General features: G+C 37.7%; 1 protein-coding gene and 1 long non-coding RNA gene across 2 annotated transcripts in view; both read right to left on the reverse strand.

The window, feature by feature from the left end:
- The window catches only part of VPS13B (vacuolar protein sorting 13 homolog B), an 823218-nt gene that overhangs the window by 756288 nt on the left and 48422 nt on the right, over positions 1–18508 (reverse strand). The gene's annotated exons all lie outside the window — the stretch shown is intronic.
- Positions 6178–10868, reverse strand: LOC116528399. Its single transcript, XR_004259011.1, has 2 exons — positions 10701–10868; positions 6178–9547 (listed from the first exon to the last, which is right to left on the reverse strand). It is a non-coding gene; the product is annotated as an uncharacterized LOC116528399 (long non-coding RNA).

The following is an 18508-nucleotide window of genomic DNA, read 5'->3' on the forward strand; positions in this document are numbered from 1 at the left end:
TTTAACCAGTAGGCATCACTGTGGACTATTACACAGTTTTCGTTCATTAAAAACCCTTAATTACTAATAAAAGAAACTCTTTTCTCAAAAATACTAGCTAAAATATTTTGAGATAATTTTTAACACCAAACACATTACAGTTATATCTTATTTAGGTTGCGATTTTTCCAAAGTGTCTGGTAAGTATATTTCATGGCCAAAGAATGTTTTCTCTTGGGGACCACATAACTATTTCTGAAAATATTGCGATTTGCTCCTCATGAAACAAGCAAGAATGTCATTGCCTTACAAAAGTTCCTAACAGAGGGAAAATGTGTGGCAAAGACTGTATGTAAATAGAGCCATTACTTTCATACTGACAGATCATGAGTTCATGCTGTACACTTTTTTCCCTGTCGCTTATTATAGGGCTAGTCAGCTAAAATTAGAAAACCATCAACTCCCAGATTCACAATAGTGTTAATAAAACTGAAGGCGAGACATGGTGGCTCACACCTGTAATCCCTTCACTTTTGGGAGGCTGAGGCAGGCGGATCATTTCAGGTCAGGAGTTCAAGACCAGCCTGACAAACTTGGTGAAACCCCATCTCTACTAAAAAATACAAAAAATTAGCCAGGCATGGTGGTGGGTGCCTGTAATCCCAGCGACTTGGGAGGCTGAGGCACGAGAATCACTTGAACCCAGAAGGCAGAAGTTGCAGTGAGCCAAGATTGTGCCACTGCACTCCAGCCTGCGCAAAAGAGAGAGACTCTGTTTAAAAAAAAAAAAAAAAGAAAGAAAGAAAGAAAAAGAAAAGAAAAAATGGAAAACAAGTGATTAAATTACAGAGCAAGAGGTTAAGATGCAGGAAAGAGCTGAAGAAGGGGAAACTGAACAGTGAAACTAAGAGGTGATGTACTTTATGCTCTTCAACCCTGTGACACCAAACTTCACAAGCAGAAAAGAACTAAGACTCACCTGTCAGCTCCAGTCACCAAAGGGGCTTAGAAATAAACTACTACGGCCGGGCGCGGTGGCTCACGCCTGTAATCCCAGCACTTTGGGAGGCCGAGGCAGGTGGATCACGAGGTCGAGAGATCGAGACCATCCTGGTCAACATGGTGAAACCCCGTCTCTACTAAAAATACAAAAAAAATTAGCTGGGCATGGTGGCGCATGCCTGTAATCCCAGCTACTCAGGAGGCTGAGGCAGGAGAATTGCCTGGACCCAGGAGGCGGAGGTTGCGGTGAGCCGAGATCGCGCCATTGCACTCCAGTCTGCAGAACAAGAGCGAAACTTCGTCTCAAAAAAAAAAAAAAAAAAAAAAAAAAAAAAGAAATAAACTACTACAAGGCTCCTAGGAACATTCACCTCTATCCTCTCTAGCAGCAAGTACAATGACAACTGCCAGATGCAATAAAGAATCTCTGAGAGTAACACTGTACACTTCAAAGTCAGAAAGCTAAATAAGGTCATTTACTCAGAGGTACACTTGGAGAGCACAAGAGAGAGCCAGGGAAAACACATTCACTAACTTTTATGGTAAAAATAGAAATCTGACTCAACTCTACCTTAAGAGCAATATTTAAAACCTTAACTTTAGTCATAAAGAAAATATCAAGCATGCTTAAATAAAGTGGAATGTATAGCACCAGTCTCTACACACATCAACTTTAGTCCACAAGAAAGGCTGTTTCCATCTTCTCTCCTATCAAGGGTGGCAATAAGTGGTTACAATAGGTTGGTAAAAGGAAAAAGAAATGACCCTCCCTTGTATTCTTTTTACTTGATCACCTCAAAGAAAGATAAAGCTAACCTGAATGACCAAAATCTCAACATTCATTGGGTCACATTTTAAAAATAAAGGAAATCACTATACTCACTGTGAACACTTTTATGTGCTGATATCTCTCTTCTAATCTCTGAGATCCATGCTACTCAGTAAGAGGACCAGAGTCATTTTCCTAGATGACTCAACCAGTAGCCATCTATCTTCCACCTTCTATTCACCCACTTAGCCCCCTGACCCATGATATTGCCCCAGCCACAGAATGATCAAATTATTAAACTATGCCAGAACATATATAAGGGAAATTATAAAATATGTTAGGAAAAATTTGTTCTTTATTGCTGCCTATGACATTCCTTTCCTTCATATTGGTGAGTGTGTATCAGTTTGTCACCTCATTCTTCCACTTTTTTTAAACCACAAAATTGAAACTGTGAGTCCCTCTCTAAGATTTAGAAGGTAAAACAGGCAGAAATTCAGGGAGGAAAAAAGAAAAGTAAATACAGAAGTACTCTGGCCTAAACCACATTCTACCATCTAATATTTACCAGAATTCACTAAGGGGAATTGGGTTATCCAACAGACTAATTAAACTGCACTTTGTTTTCTTGTATACAAATTCCCTCAGCCAAAAATGTCCGAGCAAAGAAAAGTATGTGTTAGGCAGCCTCAGAAAAAAAAAGTAGTAAAATAGATATCTTTATCTAAGTATTTTACCTATTTACTTGAATAACAAGACCTATGTATATACTAAAAAGTTAGTAATTTAAGAGTTAATCAATGATGACATATGTCACAAAGAAATAGCAGTTCCCCTTACTGAGCATACTCTACTTTTCTTAACCTTGAAATACTTGCAACGGGCAGCAAGTATTTCAAGGATACGAGAAGAATAGCTTCTCTTAAGAAATGTGGACAGTAGGCGTAAACTAAAAATAAAATTCTTAGCCCCCAAAACCAGCTGAATGGACCCCTCCTGTCAAGCCACGGGTATTCCAAACTTAACCTGAAAAATTCCTTTAGGCAATGATGGGAGTGGGAGGTCGGACATGCCTCTCTTTGGAATTCAGGCACAACTGACCAGTATTAACATTAAAATAGAAATCTCAAGACTTTTTGTAGCAATAAGATACCAAATTCCACCCTGACTCTAGTATTGTATCACATGACAGATAGCAGGCCCTGAAAGAAATCAAAGTATTTTACCCTTATATTTCTTTGACATAGTTTGCAATGGCCCTACAAAGCTGTATCTTGTAGAGAAAATCTATATTCTGCATAGAATCCTTTTCCCTTTCCAGGTCTTTTCTCTGATCCAGGAGAGAATTAACTAAGAGTCTGGCACCTTTTTAAGTGTGATAAGAAACATTTACAATCTATTCCTTCTGCAGCCTGCTACCTGGAAACTTCATCTGCATATTAAGAACTTTGTTCTCCACAACCTTATCTTAACCCAGACACTCCATTCTATGGATTCCAGGTCTTTAGATAAATTCTTTCAACCAATTGCAAATCTTTGATTCTACCTCTACTTGGAAGCCCCTTCCTTCTCAAGTTGTCCTGCCTTTCCAGACCAAACCAATGTACATCTGGTATATACTGATTGATGTCTTGTGTCTCTCTAAAATGTACTAAAGCAAAGCGTAGCCTGACCACCTTGGGCACATGTCATCAGGACCTCCTGAGGCTTGTCCTTAACCTTGGCAAAATAAACTTCTAAATTGACTCAGACTTGTCTCAGATACTTTTTGGTTTACAAAGGGAAAGAAGAAGGCAGGCAGGGATGGATGGAAAAGACACAAACAGAAAAACTTTGTAACACTTTCAATATATCACATACTGCTAAGGACATTATGTTCGTATCTCTCTCAATCCTCCTAATCAACTATACGAATGCAAGGATATCCCCATTTTATAGATAAGGAAGCTAAGGGAAAAGAGATTAAATGCTTCAGAATCACACAACTATTAAATGCCCAATCCTAACCACTTTGCCCTATTGCCCCTCTGAGAAAAGGCTAACTGAAAAGTACAGTACTGTATTAACAACCTATCCTAACCTATCCAACCTAACCTTTTCTTATCCTGAGAAAGGAAAAATCAGAGTGAGATCAAGTACTCAGGAAAATATTACAAAGAACAAGAGATTTGAAAAGATTGTGCCCTGCAGGAATAAAAAAGGAAAGGTTGAACAAAGAAAGGTTAACATGCTGTACTGAAAGGATAATGGATGGCCCAATTTAGGTTAAATTGAGAGCAGTGAAATATCAAGCTGTAAAAAGAAACTAGGGCAAATCGCACAGGGTGTATTCGTCGAAGAAATTTAAGCTTTTATTCTGTATATTAAACAAGCCAATTAAAACTTATAAATGGGTGAATAAGATGAAGTACTTTATTTAGGAAGAAGAATTCTCTGAGTATGTAACCAAGAGCAAAAGCAGAAAAATCAACAATAGATTTCTTTAAAGGTTTAGAAATTAAATAATGAGGGAAATAGCACTGAGAAAAAAAATTCTTTATGTGAGCACCTCAAATTGAACACATCTAAAACAAAACTCATAACTCTGCAACTGTTTCAGCACCTCCCTCCCATTGTTTTCCCCCAAATCGTCAGTCCTTTATTCCCTAATTCAGTTAATGACACTATTATCTTCTCAGTCTCTTAAGAAAGAATATAATCTTTTATGGCTCCCCTAACATTGCAAATTGATGCTAATGCTCATGAGCTTTGCAAATTTCAGGACAGAAAAACAGATGCTTGGGCCAGGCACGGTGGCTCACGCCTGTAATCCCAGCACTTTGGGAGGCCGAGGCGGGTGGATCACGAGGTCAAGAGATCGAGACCATCCTGGTCAAATGGTGAAACCCCGTCTCTACTAAAAATACAAAAAATCAGCTGGGCATGGTGGCGCGTGCCTGTAATCCCAGCTACTCAAGAGGCTGAGGCAGGAGAATTGCCTGAACCCAGGAGGCGGAGGTTGCGCTGAGTGGAGATGGCGCCATTGCACTCCAGCCTGGGTAACAATAGCGAAACTCGGTCTCAAAAAAAAAAAAAAAAAAAACAGATGCTTGACCATGAATCATATAGAACAACACTACTCTCCCAGCTCCAGGCTACCCAGGAAATGACCAACTGATTTTTTTTTTTAAGATCTGATACTAAAAGTAAAATGGTAAATTCGATTTTTTTTTTTTTTTTTTTTGAGACAGGGTCACTCTGCCGCCCAGACTGGAGAACAGTAGTATGATCTCAGCTCACTGCAACCTCCACCTCCCAGGTTCAAGTGATTCTCCTGCCTCGGCCTCCTGAGTAGCTGGGATTAGACACGTGCCACCACGCCCGGCTAATTTTTGTATTTTTAGTAGAGACGAGGTTTCACCATGTAGGCCAGGCTGGTCTTGAACTCCTGACCTTAAGTGATCTGCCAACCTTGGCCTCTCAAAGTGCTGGTATTACAGGTATGAGCCACCATGCCCAGCCTAGTAAATTCAATTTTTGATAGGTACTATTTCTAGTAAAGGCATGCCATGCAATTATATATGTGCACAGGAAAGCTGAATGTGTACTAGAAGAGACTGAAACAGAGATCAGTTAGATAAAGACTTAGGACTCATTTTAAATACAAGTGATATTTGGAGCCAGGCTTGGTAGCATATTCCTGTAATCCCAGCTACTTAGGAGGCTGAAGCAGGAGAACTGCTTGAACCCAAGAGTTGGCAGCCAGCCTGGACTACATAATCAGACCCTGTCTCTTAAAAACAAAATGGTGATATTTGAAGCTTTTAGATTTCCAATAAAAAGGAAAAAAAAAAAAGGATTTATGCTTCTGATAAAGCCTGACTAGATAAAAAAAACATTGAGGATGGGGGAGGACAAGAAATACTAGCAATAGTAAAAAAGATGAAAATTTTAGCCAGGCTCAAAGCATTAAGTCAGATTGAGAAAGACAAGTGGCTATGCAAAAGATGCAAAACTTGGCAAAGGCAGATGAGGAATAAAGAGAACTCAAAATGGTCATGTAAGATGGGAGACTGTTACCAAGCGCAACACTTAAAACCAGTAATGGTGTGAAGCCCCAATTCTGAAGGAGGCAGAAAAAAGTTACTGCCAGCCACTGCCTAGAATTTAACATGAAGATACATAGAAAGGGTGTCAGAAGGAAACAAACCTCATGAAAAAAGAAAGTCCAGAAAAGGGAAATTTACAGAGACAGAAAGTAGGTTAGTGGTTTCTTGGGGCTGAGGTAGAGTCTGGAAATAGTATTGTAACAGCCAAAGGATTCGGTATTTCTTTTCAGGTGATGTGAATGTTCTAAAATGGATTGTGGTGATTGTTGCACATATCTGTGAATATATTAAAAATCATTGAATTGTACACTTTAAATGGGCAAACGGGTATAGTGTGTGAATTATATATCTCAATAAAGATGCTAAAAAAAAAAAAGAAGTGAGATAAGCAATGCTTTGCTGTCACTCAATACAACAATGCAAGAGTCTTGAACTGTCAAGATAAGACTGGATTCTAGACTATCAAACACAGGAAGTAACTATAAAACTAACAATTAGCAGAGGAAGGGCTTGAGTACGACAAGGAGAAGAGATGGTGAAATAGAGAAATAATGACCTTTCTGTTAAAAATAACCTTACAAACCACAATTCTAAAGCACACAAAGAAATCTAATGCTAAGACAGCTAAGGAAATCAATAAAATTAAGTCACAATCAAATTAATCTTCTAGAACAGCCTAAAACAATCTTAAAATAATTATATTTAGAATTCTCAGAGATACTTGAATAATATCTATACAAACAAACACAAAATATAAAGTAAGTGGGGAAATTACCCCCACCCCACATTATGATTTATTTTAGAACCACTGTAATTTAAACAAACCAATGGAACAGAGGAGAGCCCAGAAAGAGGTCCTAACATATATGGATACATGAATATGTCACAGGGAGCATTATAAATCACAGGGGAAGAGAGACAATTCAAAGGGTACAGGGAGAACCAGTTAGACAAATGAAGTGCCATACCTTACACTACACATGAAAACAAACCCCGCTGATTAAAAGATGTAAATTAAAAAATAAAATTTTAAAATTACTACAAGGAACCATAGGAAATTTTATATGACCACAGGTCAGTTGAAAATTTCATGTGAAACAAAAAAGCAAAAAATACAAAAGCAAAAACAGAAAAACCCAACTTCATTAAGACTAAAATAAGCTATTCTACACAATAAGACACACTAAAGAAAGTTAACAGAAAAACCAAAGAGTGGCAGAATATATTTGCAATACACCTAATATGCAACAAAATTGAATGTCCTGAATAAGGACTCTTGCAGTAGGAAAAAGACAAAATAAAAGAAACATTAATGTTATATATAATATATACAAGTATATATTTACATATTATTAATATATGATATATTATTAACATAAGAAAAGTAAAATAACTTGAACAGGCAATTTTTAAAAAATAAAAACCACTTTTTATGACAAAAAGTAAGTAAAAATGATAATGAGATAACATTTCACAACCAAAGATAACATTTCACAACTGGCAAAATTCAAGTATGAAACCATCAAGTATGGATTTGGCTTCAGATAAATAGAAATTCTCTTACAGTATAATCTAAAGAACAATTTTATATTAAGTGGGAAAATCGATGTACATAAACTGTAACTCAACAATCTACTTTAAAATTCTAAAATCTATACATAAGGAGAAATAAAAGCAATATTCATAGCAGGGTCATTATTTAATATTCACTAAACAATATACTATACAGCAGTTAACATTTATAAACTAGAATAAAATATCAACATGGATAGCATTACAACCAGGGTCTGGGTATCAACCTGCCCTGTCCACATCCACTGCAACCACATTCTATTTGGGGGGAGTGGGAGTAAGGGAAAGAATAGTCTACACAAACTGCCATCACAGCCACAGTTGTCATCTGGAGGCCTGGGAATTGATCTGCCTCAACCTGCTGTCATTGATAATAACACATATCATGATAGGGGGCCTGACAACAAGACCACCCCAGGTGTCACCACCACTTGCACACACACACCTGCCAACACCACTTGCCTGTCCAGGAATCAAAGGACAGGCACACCCAACCCACTGCTACTGATATCCAAGCACAACATCTGGTGGCCTGGGGATGAAACCATCCAACCTGCTGGTGCCCACACCCACATGTACCATCAGAAAGCTTAGGGACAGACCAGCCATGCCCACCAATATTGCCTATGCCCATCCTCCAGGGTCCTGGAAACTGACTCACCACACCTGGCACCTGTTATCTGGGAGCCTGGAGATTGATCCTACTGGCCTGCCAGTGCCAGAAGCCATACACACCTTCCAGTAGCCTAAGGATGAATCTGCCCAGACAGCCACCTTTGCCATGTGCACTATCTGGGGAGCTAGATGTAGACCCACCCTGGCCATTGCTGGCGTCAGCATGCATCTCCCAGGGGCCTATAGAACAACTTGCTCAGTTTCCTTTAGACAAGACCAAGTAATGTGCTGGCTTCAGGTCTGACCCAGTGAGTCACAGTGGTGGCCACATGGATGCTTGTGTTACCTTTTTCCCAGCCTGAAGCAGCTCAGCATGAAACTGAGTAATCCAGGGTATTCTCTGCCTGGTAATCCAGGAAATTCTCTTGGACCTTACTCAAGACCCGAAGGCAAAAGCTTTACAAGTCTATAAGAGTCACAGCATTACTTGGCTTCAGGTGTCCCCAACGCGATACAGCAGCAACCAAAGACTTAGATCACAACACTCAATGTCCTTTAGACACTTGGAAAGCCTTTCCAAGAAGGACGGGTACAAAGAAGCCCAGACTGCGAAAACTACAATAAACACCTAACTTTTCAATGCCCAGAAACCAACAAACATCCACAAGAATCAAGGCCATCCAGGAAAACATGACCTCACCAAACAAACCAAATAAAGTGCCAATGATCAATTTTGGAGAGACAGAGATATGAGACCTTTCAGACAGAGAACTTAAAATACTTATTTTTAAGCTCAAGAAACATCAAGATAACAGAAAGAAGGAAGTCTAATCGTATCAGATAAATTTAACAAAGATTAAAATAATTTTTGAAAATCAAGCAGAAATTCTGGAGCTAAAAAACTCAATTGACATACTGAAGAATGCATCAGAACCTCTCAACAGCAAAATTAACCAAGGAGAAGAAAGAATTAGTGAGGTTGAAAACAGGCTATTTGAAAATACATACAGGAGACAAAAGAAAAAAGAATAATAAAGAATGAAGCACACCTACAAGATCAAGAAATAATACTCAATGACATAATAGTTTGAACAATAAATACAGAATACAGAAGGAGAAAATTAAGAAATAAAATTAGAGAAAAGAAGGTAACGTAGACAGCCAGTGGAGAGGAAATCTGTAGATAATATATGTCTCTGAAGGGGAGTATCAGAAAAATGAAAAACAAAGAGAAAAAAATTAACTCTTACTATTTACTTCTGTATCATCTGAATTATTTTGCAACAAGCATTACTTTCACAGCAGCCATAAGCAGTCAAATACTTAATCTCACGCAGTTGTAATTATTTCAATAAGCATGAAATCGAGACTGTTCTAGAAAACTCAGGATATAATTTCCAAACTATGTACAAAGAAAGAATTAAAGTTTTCACAGAAAAATTTCATGCAACCATTCCAAAACACTTCAAAATATTTAACTGACTGGATAGAAAATGTATTAGTACTTTAGGATGTTAATAACCTGTAGGGCTGAGGGCCCCACAGGGTCCTGGGGTGAGCCTTATGCTGTGCTGAGGCGCAGGATCTGAGAAATAAAGAGACAGGACACAGAAATACAAAGAAAACGCAGCTGGGCTCAGGGGACCACGCCACCTATAAGCGGAGTCAGGCGAGGCCCCGAATGTCCAGAAGCATAAGTATTTATTGTGTATAGGTTAGGGGGCAGAGCAGTGAGTGAAATCATCTTTAAGGATAGTGATAGGGTCATGAGCAATAAAACATGGGGTCCACCCCCATTAGGTCACCAAGGCCGGGAGGTGGACAGTGCACAGCAAGGGGCCCATTCCCATGAAGGCAAGGGCCGTATGCAGTAAGGAGTCCACTCCCATTAGGTCACCGAGGCTTGAAGGTGGACCGTGCGCAGTGAAGATGGTGCAGTGTGCAATACTTCTATCTATGGGCAAGCTACTTCTAAGAAGATTTATAGGAGGATGCTTTAAGTCACATACCAGTGACAGAGCTGTCAAGGTTACCGCCACCTTCTGGCAGCTTCCAATGGGTTCTATGGAAAGATGCTTTTCAAGCAGCACAGTAGCAAGAGCTGATAAAGTTCACAGTTACCAAGGTGGATTGCCGTTCTGAGGGCAGCCTTCCACAAGAACTGGAGCAAGGTCCTACAACTCCTTTGTCAGAAGGAGTGGCTCTTGCCCCAAGCCTGCCATACAGTGGGTATCTTTACCTTACTAAACGCTGCCGCCTGGGCCATGGATTCTTGTCCTGGTATAACTGTTTTTCCCTTAAATCATGCTCTGCACTGTGTCTGCTCTAGGCATTCCTCTGATTATAAGCAGCTTATTCCTTAATTCATGCTCTGTACTGTGTCCACTCTAGGCATTCCTCCAATTACAAACTAAGATATAATTATAGGTATATATGTAAATATTCTTTAGGCACTCATACTATCAACTATTATATGATTATATATAGAGGATTATATAAAGGGATTCTTCAAGTCCTATTCTATAAACTAATATATGATTATGTAAAGGATTATATAAAAGGAAATAGCTATGTAGTAACACTATAAAGTGAGATATTTCTCAAGCCCTAACTGTGCCAGGGTTCTGCTTAGCTCTCATTCCTCAGTGCCTATATGGGGGGTTACCCACAACAACCTACTAACAGGATATAACAAATCACATATTTTAAGATAATCAAAGAACTAAAAGAGAAGTTCACGGGGCCAGGTGCTTCGGCTCATGCCTGTAATCCCAGCACTTTGGGAGGCTAAGGTATGAGGACTGTTTGAGGCCAAAAGTTCAAGACAAGCCTGGGGAACACAATAAGACCCAGTCTCTACCAAAAAAAAATTAAAAATTAAAAAATTAGCTGGGCATGGTGGCGCATGCCTATTGTCCTAGCTACTCAGGAAACTGTGGCAGGAAGATTGCTTGAATCCAGCAGTCTGAGGCTACAGAGATCTGTGACTATGCCACCACACTCCAGCCTGGGTGGACAGAACAAGACCTTGTCTCTAAAACTTTTTTTTAATTTAATTAAAACAATTAAAAATTAATGGAAAAAGCAGCAAGAGAATTTTTTTCAAATGTATTTAGAATCTTTTTAAAAGTAAACTATATGCGCTCTAAAGTTTTCTGCCAATACTCGTCCATTTTCCTTCTCAAGTTCAACATACTAAATATAACAACCTCTTGTAGGCCATTCTGAGTATAATTTCCAAGAACCATAACCCTGAATGGTGATGACAATTTACTCAGTAATACTAGATCATTCTGTCATTCTCAGATCAACCTACTGTGAAGTCTAGACTTCACATGTGTAAATATCTGTGTGCATACAGATGTATACATATATAAATTATTAGAACATATATGTGCATATATATAAACATACTCTAATAATTTATTAGATACATACATACTCTAATAATTGAAATACTGCAATATTAACTTGTTCTTATGTCTCTTAATAACAAAACAACTCCTTTCTTGAGACACGCTATAGTCCTGTCACCCAGGTTGGCAGTGGTATGATCACAGCTCATGGCAGCATCAATCTTCCAGGCTCGATCCATCTGCCTGCCTCAGTCTCCTGAGTAGCTGAGACTATAAGCATGTGCCACCAAACCCAACTAATTTTTGTATTTTTTTTGTAGAGATGGGTTTGACCATGTTGCCCCAGCTGGTCTCTAATTCCTAGGCTCAGGCAATCCACCCACCTCAGGCTCCAAATGTGCTGGGATTACAGGAGTGAACCACCATACCCAGCCTGACTCCATTTATTTAAGGGCTCAAATTTTGTAGGTATTATGTTATCAAAATATCTGCTAATTTAACAATGAATAATAGTTCACCTTCCTTGCCTGTTTCTACATAAAGCCAAAGTAAATATACACAATAACTATCTTGTCTACACTCAAGTATGTCAATTTCTTAACATCAGTAACTCCAAGCTTTCTAAATTTTAGCAATTACCAGCATGCAAATTCCTGTAAACAATCTAGAAAAAACAATGCAATTTTTAAATTATTTTATGCTTTTAATTTTAATGGAATTAAATGTCACATTTGGCCGGGTGCGGTGGCTCATGCCTGTAATCCTAGCACTTTGGGATACTGAGGCAGGCAGATCATGAGGTCAGGGGTTTGAGACCAGCCTGACCAACATGGTGAAACCTCGTCTCTACTATAGACACAAAAATTAGCCAGGCATGGTTGTGCGCATCTATAATCCCAGCTACTCAGAAGGCTGAGGCAGGAGAATCACTTGAACCCAGAGGCGGAGGTTGTAGTGAGCCAAGATGGTACCTCTGCACTCCAGCCTGGGTGACAGGGCAAGACTCCATCTAAATATATATATATATATATATATATATGGGCTGGGCACGGTGGCTCACGCCTGCAATCCCAGCACTTTGGGCGGCCAAGGCGGGTGGATCATGAGGTCAAGAGATCAAGACCATTCTGGCCAATGTAGTGAAACCCTGTCTCTACTAAATACAAAAATTAGCTGGGCGTAGTGGCCCGCGCTTCTACCCCCAGCTACTTGGGAGGCTGAGGCAGGAGAATTGCTTGAAGCCAGGGGGCGGAGGTTGCAGTGAGCCAAGATCACACCACTGCACTCCAGTCTGGCGCATGGCGAAAGAGCGAGACTCTGTCTCAAAAAAAAAAATTCACTTTTAAATGATTATATACATTAAAATAAGAGTAGGCACCGGGCACAGTGGCTCACACCTGTAGTCTCAGCACTTTGGGAGGCTGAGGTGGGCGGATCACCTGAGCTCATGAGTTCTAGGCCAGTCTGACCAATATGGGGAAGCCATGTCTCTACTAAAAATACAAAAAAATTAGCCAGGGCGTTGTGGCAGGCACCTGAAATCTCAGCTACTCGGGAGGCTAAGGCAGGAGAACTGCTTGAACCCAGGAGGCAAAGGTTGCAGTGAGCCAAGATAGCACCATTGCACTCGAGCCTAGGCGAAGCTCCACCTCAAAAAAAAAAAAAAAAAAAAAAAAGTAGGCAAACTTTCTGTAAAGAGCCAGACAATAAACACTTTTGGCTTGCAAGCCATGTAGGCTTTATCAAAATGATATGGTTTAGCTCTGTATACCAACTTGGACCTGGTGGGAGATGAACAGTTCATGGGGACGTTTCCCCCATGCTGTTCTCATGTTAGTGAGTGAGTACTCACGAGATCTAATGGTTTTAAAGTGTGGCATTCCACCCACCCCTGCAACCACGTTTGTGCCCTGCTTTCCCTTCACCTTCTGCCATAATTATAAGTTTCCTGAGGCCTCCCCAGCCATGCAGAACTGTGAGTTAATTAAACCTTTTCTTTATAAATTACCCAGTCTCAGGTAGTTCTTTATAGCAGTGTGAAAACGGACTAATACATGCAACTTCTCAATTCCACCACTGAAGCATGAAAGCAACCATACATGATATTTATACAAGTAAGAGTGGCTGTGTTCCAAAAAACTTTACAAAAACAGGCAGTGAGCCCATGGGCCGTAGTTTGATTACCCTTACTCTAAATCATCTGTCTTTCTAAAAATTTACAAAATAAATTATACAACCTATAATTGCTTTGTAACCTAATGATTTCATTATATAAGGCAAAAATTTCAGACCACAAATATATCTGAATTATAAGAAAATCTATAGAACAGCTAGGAAAGAAAAAAGGACAAAATTTATGCTTGGCAAAAGTACCACCAAGAAGACAAGGTATTTCTTGTTATTCCTTAACAGTTTTAATGAAAGACTCAAGGTTTAATAAAAGAAAGGAAAGGAAGTATCCATAAGCAAATGGGCTGAAGAAGATTCTAGAGGTTCAAGGGAAAAGAAAAATAAAAATATTTCTGAAATAAAATAACATATGTAAGACCTACATAATGTAAAATAGCATATTCCAAACATATGCAAAAGTAAACGTGAAAATATAGCCAACATGATAAAGATCTAAAAGTGTCATGGGAAAACAATAGGAGCATGGGAGGAAAAACTAGAAATATCTCCTAATCATATATAATTCCAAAGCAACAAATTCCAAGAGTATTCAATGTATAAGAAGAAAAGAATGCATTTTAGATTAATTTTCAGTAAACCACAAAATAATTTTCTCAATAGTATTTTGATGCCAATTGAGATTATTTTAAAGAACTGAAGAAAAAGTTAAAAGGGTTAAATTATACATTATTATAATATTAGCAAGTATAATATTTTTAGACACGCTGTTGTTGTTGTTGTTGTATTATAGGCATTCCAAAATTTGTTGATTCTTAAGTATTCAGATTACAATAATTCATTTCACTATTGCTATAAAAGATACTCTGGTTCCTAAAAGAAAAAATGCATCCCACTTCAAAAATAAGTAAATAAAGAAAAAAGACCATAGTGTTTACTATATTCACGTTTAACTTAATTAAGAAATATTTTATTTTGTAGTTGCAATCCTCTAACATCTATTCCATACTTGAGTGTCCATCTATATTCATAGATACTTTCAATAATGGTTAAAAAAAGATTTGAATACCTTTAAACTGTTATTAAGAGAATAATGTATTCTTATGTATTAAGGAATTAAAAATTAAACATATAATAATGTTATTTTTCAGGGCCCATACTCTTCAACAGTTGAACTGTTGTCTTATTTGAACAATAGAAAAGAATAATGATAATATATTGTGTTTTGTAAAGGCATATCTATTCTCTTATTGGTTTTGATGTACATGAAATTTCTCTGTATGAACTACTACATACTATTTAGTTTTAGAGAAAACCCTAAATAAGAACAGTTTTCCCTTTTGTAGCATTGGCATTTGTATTATAATTGTTAGACTAATCTTATTCACAGGAAATGGCATGTCCTATCTTCCCTATAAAACAAATAGGGAATCAGAAGCAAATAATGGTTTTACTGAATAAGATACTGAAGGTGAGAATCAGTCTAACTTGGGGGAATATTTGGATTTAGACAATTTGAAGCAAATAAAAAAATATCCCAGGAGGGCTGAGACATGAGCTTGGACATAAGGAAGCATTTTAACAACGAAGGCGGACCGTCATATGCACCTTTGTGTACACAGAAGCACAAAATAACAATGAACACCAAGCAAGACTCACTCCTTAAAACCTATGTGAGTAAACACAACACTCTTGTTTTAATCTCTTAAAATTATTCAAAGCAATAAAAATTATTATTGTACATTGTAAGTGTATAACATACAGAAGTAAGAGTTATGACGACATTAGCACAAATGATGATGGGAGACAAAAAAGCAGCATCCTCTCATAAGCATTCTAGGTAAGGGATAATATTTATGAAGTACAGCTAATTAATAATGGAGACAAAAGAATGCTAAAATATACTCAATTAATCCCAAAGAAGGCAGAAAAAGAAAAAAAGAAACAAAAATCAGACGGGACCAGAAAAAATAAAGACATTAAACTTAACCTAACCACATTTAAAACTAAATGCAAGTAAACATTCCAATGAATAGTCAGAAATTGTCAGACTAGTAACACCCAACTATAATCTGTCCATAGAAAACTCAGGTCAGATGGAAAGACTACAGTTTCTGTGCAGTTTCTAAATACTAGGCATCTCAAGTTTCAAAAAATAGTCATGGCAAAATGAACAAGTTCAAGAAAAAAGAAAATCAAAAGCATCTAATCATCAAAACAAAAATCAGAGAACTGTTGGATTTTATGGATTCAAAGGGAACCCAGAAAGTATGTGAACCAAACAGAAACCAAAAACATGCCAAAAACTGGAAGCTGCAATCTGTGTTCCTTATGTCTTTAATGCCAGATAACACATTGAGATGTCATAAAACTAAAGGGAAAAAGAAAACCTGCAACCACCATCAACTTCAAAGTTTCAAACTAAGGTTCTTTCAGTTTGCAGCATTTAGACATAAATTATAGTATCAAAAGCATTGAACAGTATGATTAAAATTATATTGGCACTTCTGTTACAATCCCTTATTTTCACTCATTCATAACATTCTTAGAAAGTCCTTCATGAAACTAAAGACTTCCTTCCTTGTCTTGATCCAAATGTTTCTTCTTACTTAAAATAGTTGACAGAATAAAAATAAAATATACCATTTTCAGCTCAAAAAGAAAAAAAACTTCACAACTGTTAAAACAAATACAGAATTCTAAAAACTTTCCGTTATAGCAAACAAGAACTAAAACATCCTCAATAAGTAAAAAAAAAAAAATAATGTATTATTGAATCAAAAATCTACTTTATGCCAAGTTTGGTTTTCATATGCCATAAATTTCAGGCTTATACGTGATATAATAAAAGATTCTATGACTTAAATCAATTTATGTATTTTTTTTTTTTAAACAAACTCTCGTTCTGTCACCCAGGCTGGAGTGCAGTAACACAGTCTCGGCTCACTGCAACCTCCGCCCCCTGGTTGAAGCGATTCTCCCACCTCAGCCTCCAGAGTGGCTGGGATTACAGGTGCCTGCCACCACGCTCAGCTAACCTATGTATTTTTAGTGGAGACAAGATTTCTCCATGTTGGCCAGGCTGGTCTCAGACTCCTGACCTCAAGTGATCTGGCTGCCTCAGCCTCCCAAAGTGCTGGAATTATAGACATGAGCCACCACACCTAGCCCTAATTATGTGTTTTTAAAGAACCAGATATTTATAACATATTATACCTCCTAAAAAGCTAACTAAAAAGAATCATCTATTACTTCTAGGATCTAGACACAAGCTGAAGTTCAAGAAACCATCATTTCTTGAGTTCCCAAACTCTCAAGGCACACACTACAGTTTGAAAAAAATTTACCTACCCTTTCATCCATCTACAAGTTATCTGCTTGTAGTTTGTAGTTGTTTTATTTCCTTTTCAATAATGTTCTTAAATGACCCCAATTATTTCACCTCAAAACAAAGCTAAACCTTGACCGGCCACAGTGGCTCATGCCCATAATCTGAGTTTTCGGAGGCTGAAGTGGGCAGATCACCTGAGGTCAGCAGTTAGAGACTAGCATGGCCGACATGGTGAAACCCGTCTCTACTGAAAAAAAAAAATATATATATATATATATTTTATATATTTTATATATATATATATATATATATATATATATAAATTAGCCAGGCATAGTAGCACACGCCTGTAATCTCAGCTACTTGGGAGCCTAAGGCAGGAGAATTGCTTGAACCTGGGAGGCGGAAGTTGCAGTAAGCCAAAATCTCACCACTGTACTCCAGCCTGGGTGACAAAGCAAGACCTTGTCTCAAAAAAAACAGAAGCTAAACCTAAAACCAAAAGTTTAGTATCCAATGATTCTAAGATTACAAACAATACTTCATGTATAAATTAAAATTATAAACCACATGTGATATATAGTCATACCTCAGTATCTGCAGAAGATTGTTTCCAGGGCCCCTGTGGATGCTCAAGTACCTTACAGTCAGCCCTCTGCAAACAGGGGCTTCACATCTGCGGTACAGAGGGCTGACTATGTCAGTTGATACAGTCTTCTTAAAACTCCAAAAAGAGGCCAGGCGTGATGGCTCACACCTGCAACCCCGGTAGTTTGGAAGGCTAAGGTGGGAAAATAGCTCAGTAATTCGAGACCAGCCTGGCCAACATGGTGAAAACCCTTCTCTACCAAAAATACAAAACTTAGGGCAAAACCCTCAATAAGCATGTGTTGAATAAAGAAATTTTCAACATTTCCTTCATAGAAAGGAAGTAAGTACTAAAACGGTAATTTTGTATGGGGTTTACACAAGATGCATAACACCTACTTTCTGTATTATCCTTCAGTGAAATCTAATTACTAATTATGTTAGTATATGATGAGCTAGACAGACGAGTCTGAAAAGAATCTAAATCAACAGCACCATAATCCACACCAATCATCCTAAAGTAAAATTCCATTAAATTATCCCAGAACTTCCTCTCTATATCCTCCTTCACAACCTATCACCACCTCTCCAATGCCAGAGCCAATGACTTAGTTCCATCTGGGCTACATGACTTTTCTTCTAAAATATGGCAAAAGGAATCTAATTAATTCTCTGAAATTATCTCCTCTAATATCTTCCCCTCCACTGTGAAAAACAGTCAACTACCAAAATTACAAATTCGGTCAAGTTGCTTACCAGTTTAAAATAATTCAATTTCAATTACTATGTATTAATATGTATGAGACCAGCAGCCCTTATACATTTTAATCTCAGGACCTCTTACTCTCTTAAAAATTACTAAGAATCACAAAGATGTTCTGTATTATATCCATTTGCATTTACCATAGTAGAAATACAAAAGAAAAAAATCTAATATATGTTTATGTATTTTATAACTTATTTTTAAATAAATCCATTATTTGTTCATTATAATTACATTATGAATTTAAAATACAGATTATAGGGTTTTCATATTTTATGAAAAATAGCTATATTTTCTAAAACAAAGATGAAAATTGGA

Source organism: Sapajus apella, unplaced genomic scaffold (assembly GCF_009761245.1).
Source record: "Sapajus apella isolate SASKATOON/1434 unplaced genomic scaffold, GSC_monkey_1.0 scaffold3, whole genome shotgun sequence".
In the NCBI taxonomy this organism is placed as follows: Eukaryota; Metazoa; Chordata; class Mammalia; order Primates; family Cebidae; genus Sapajus; species Sapajus apella.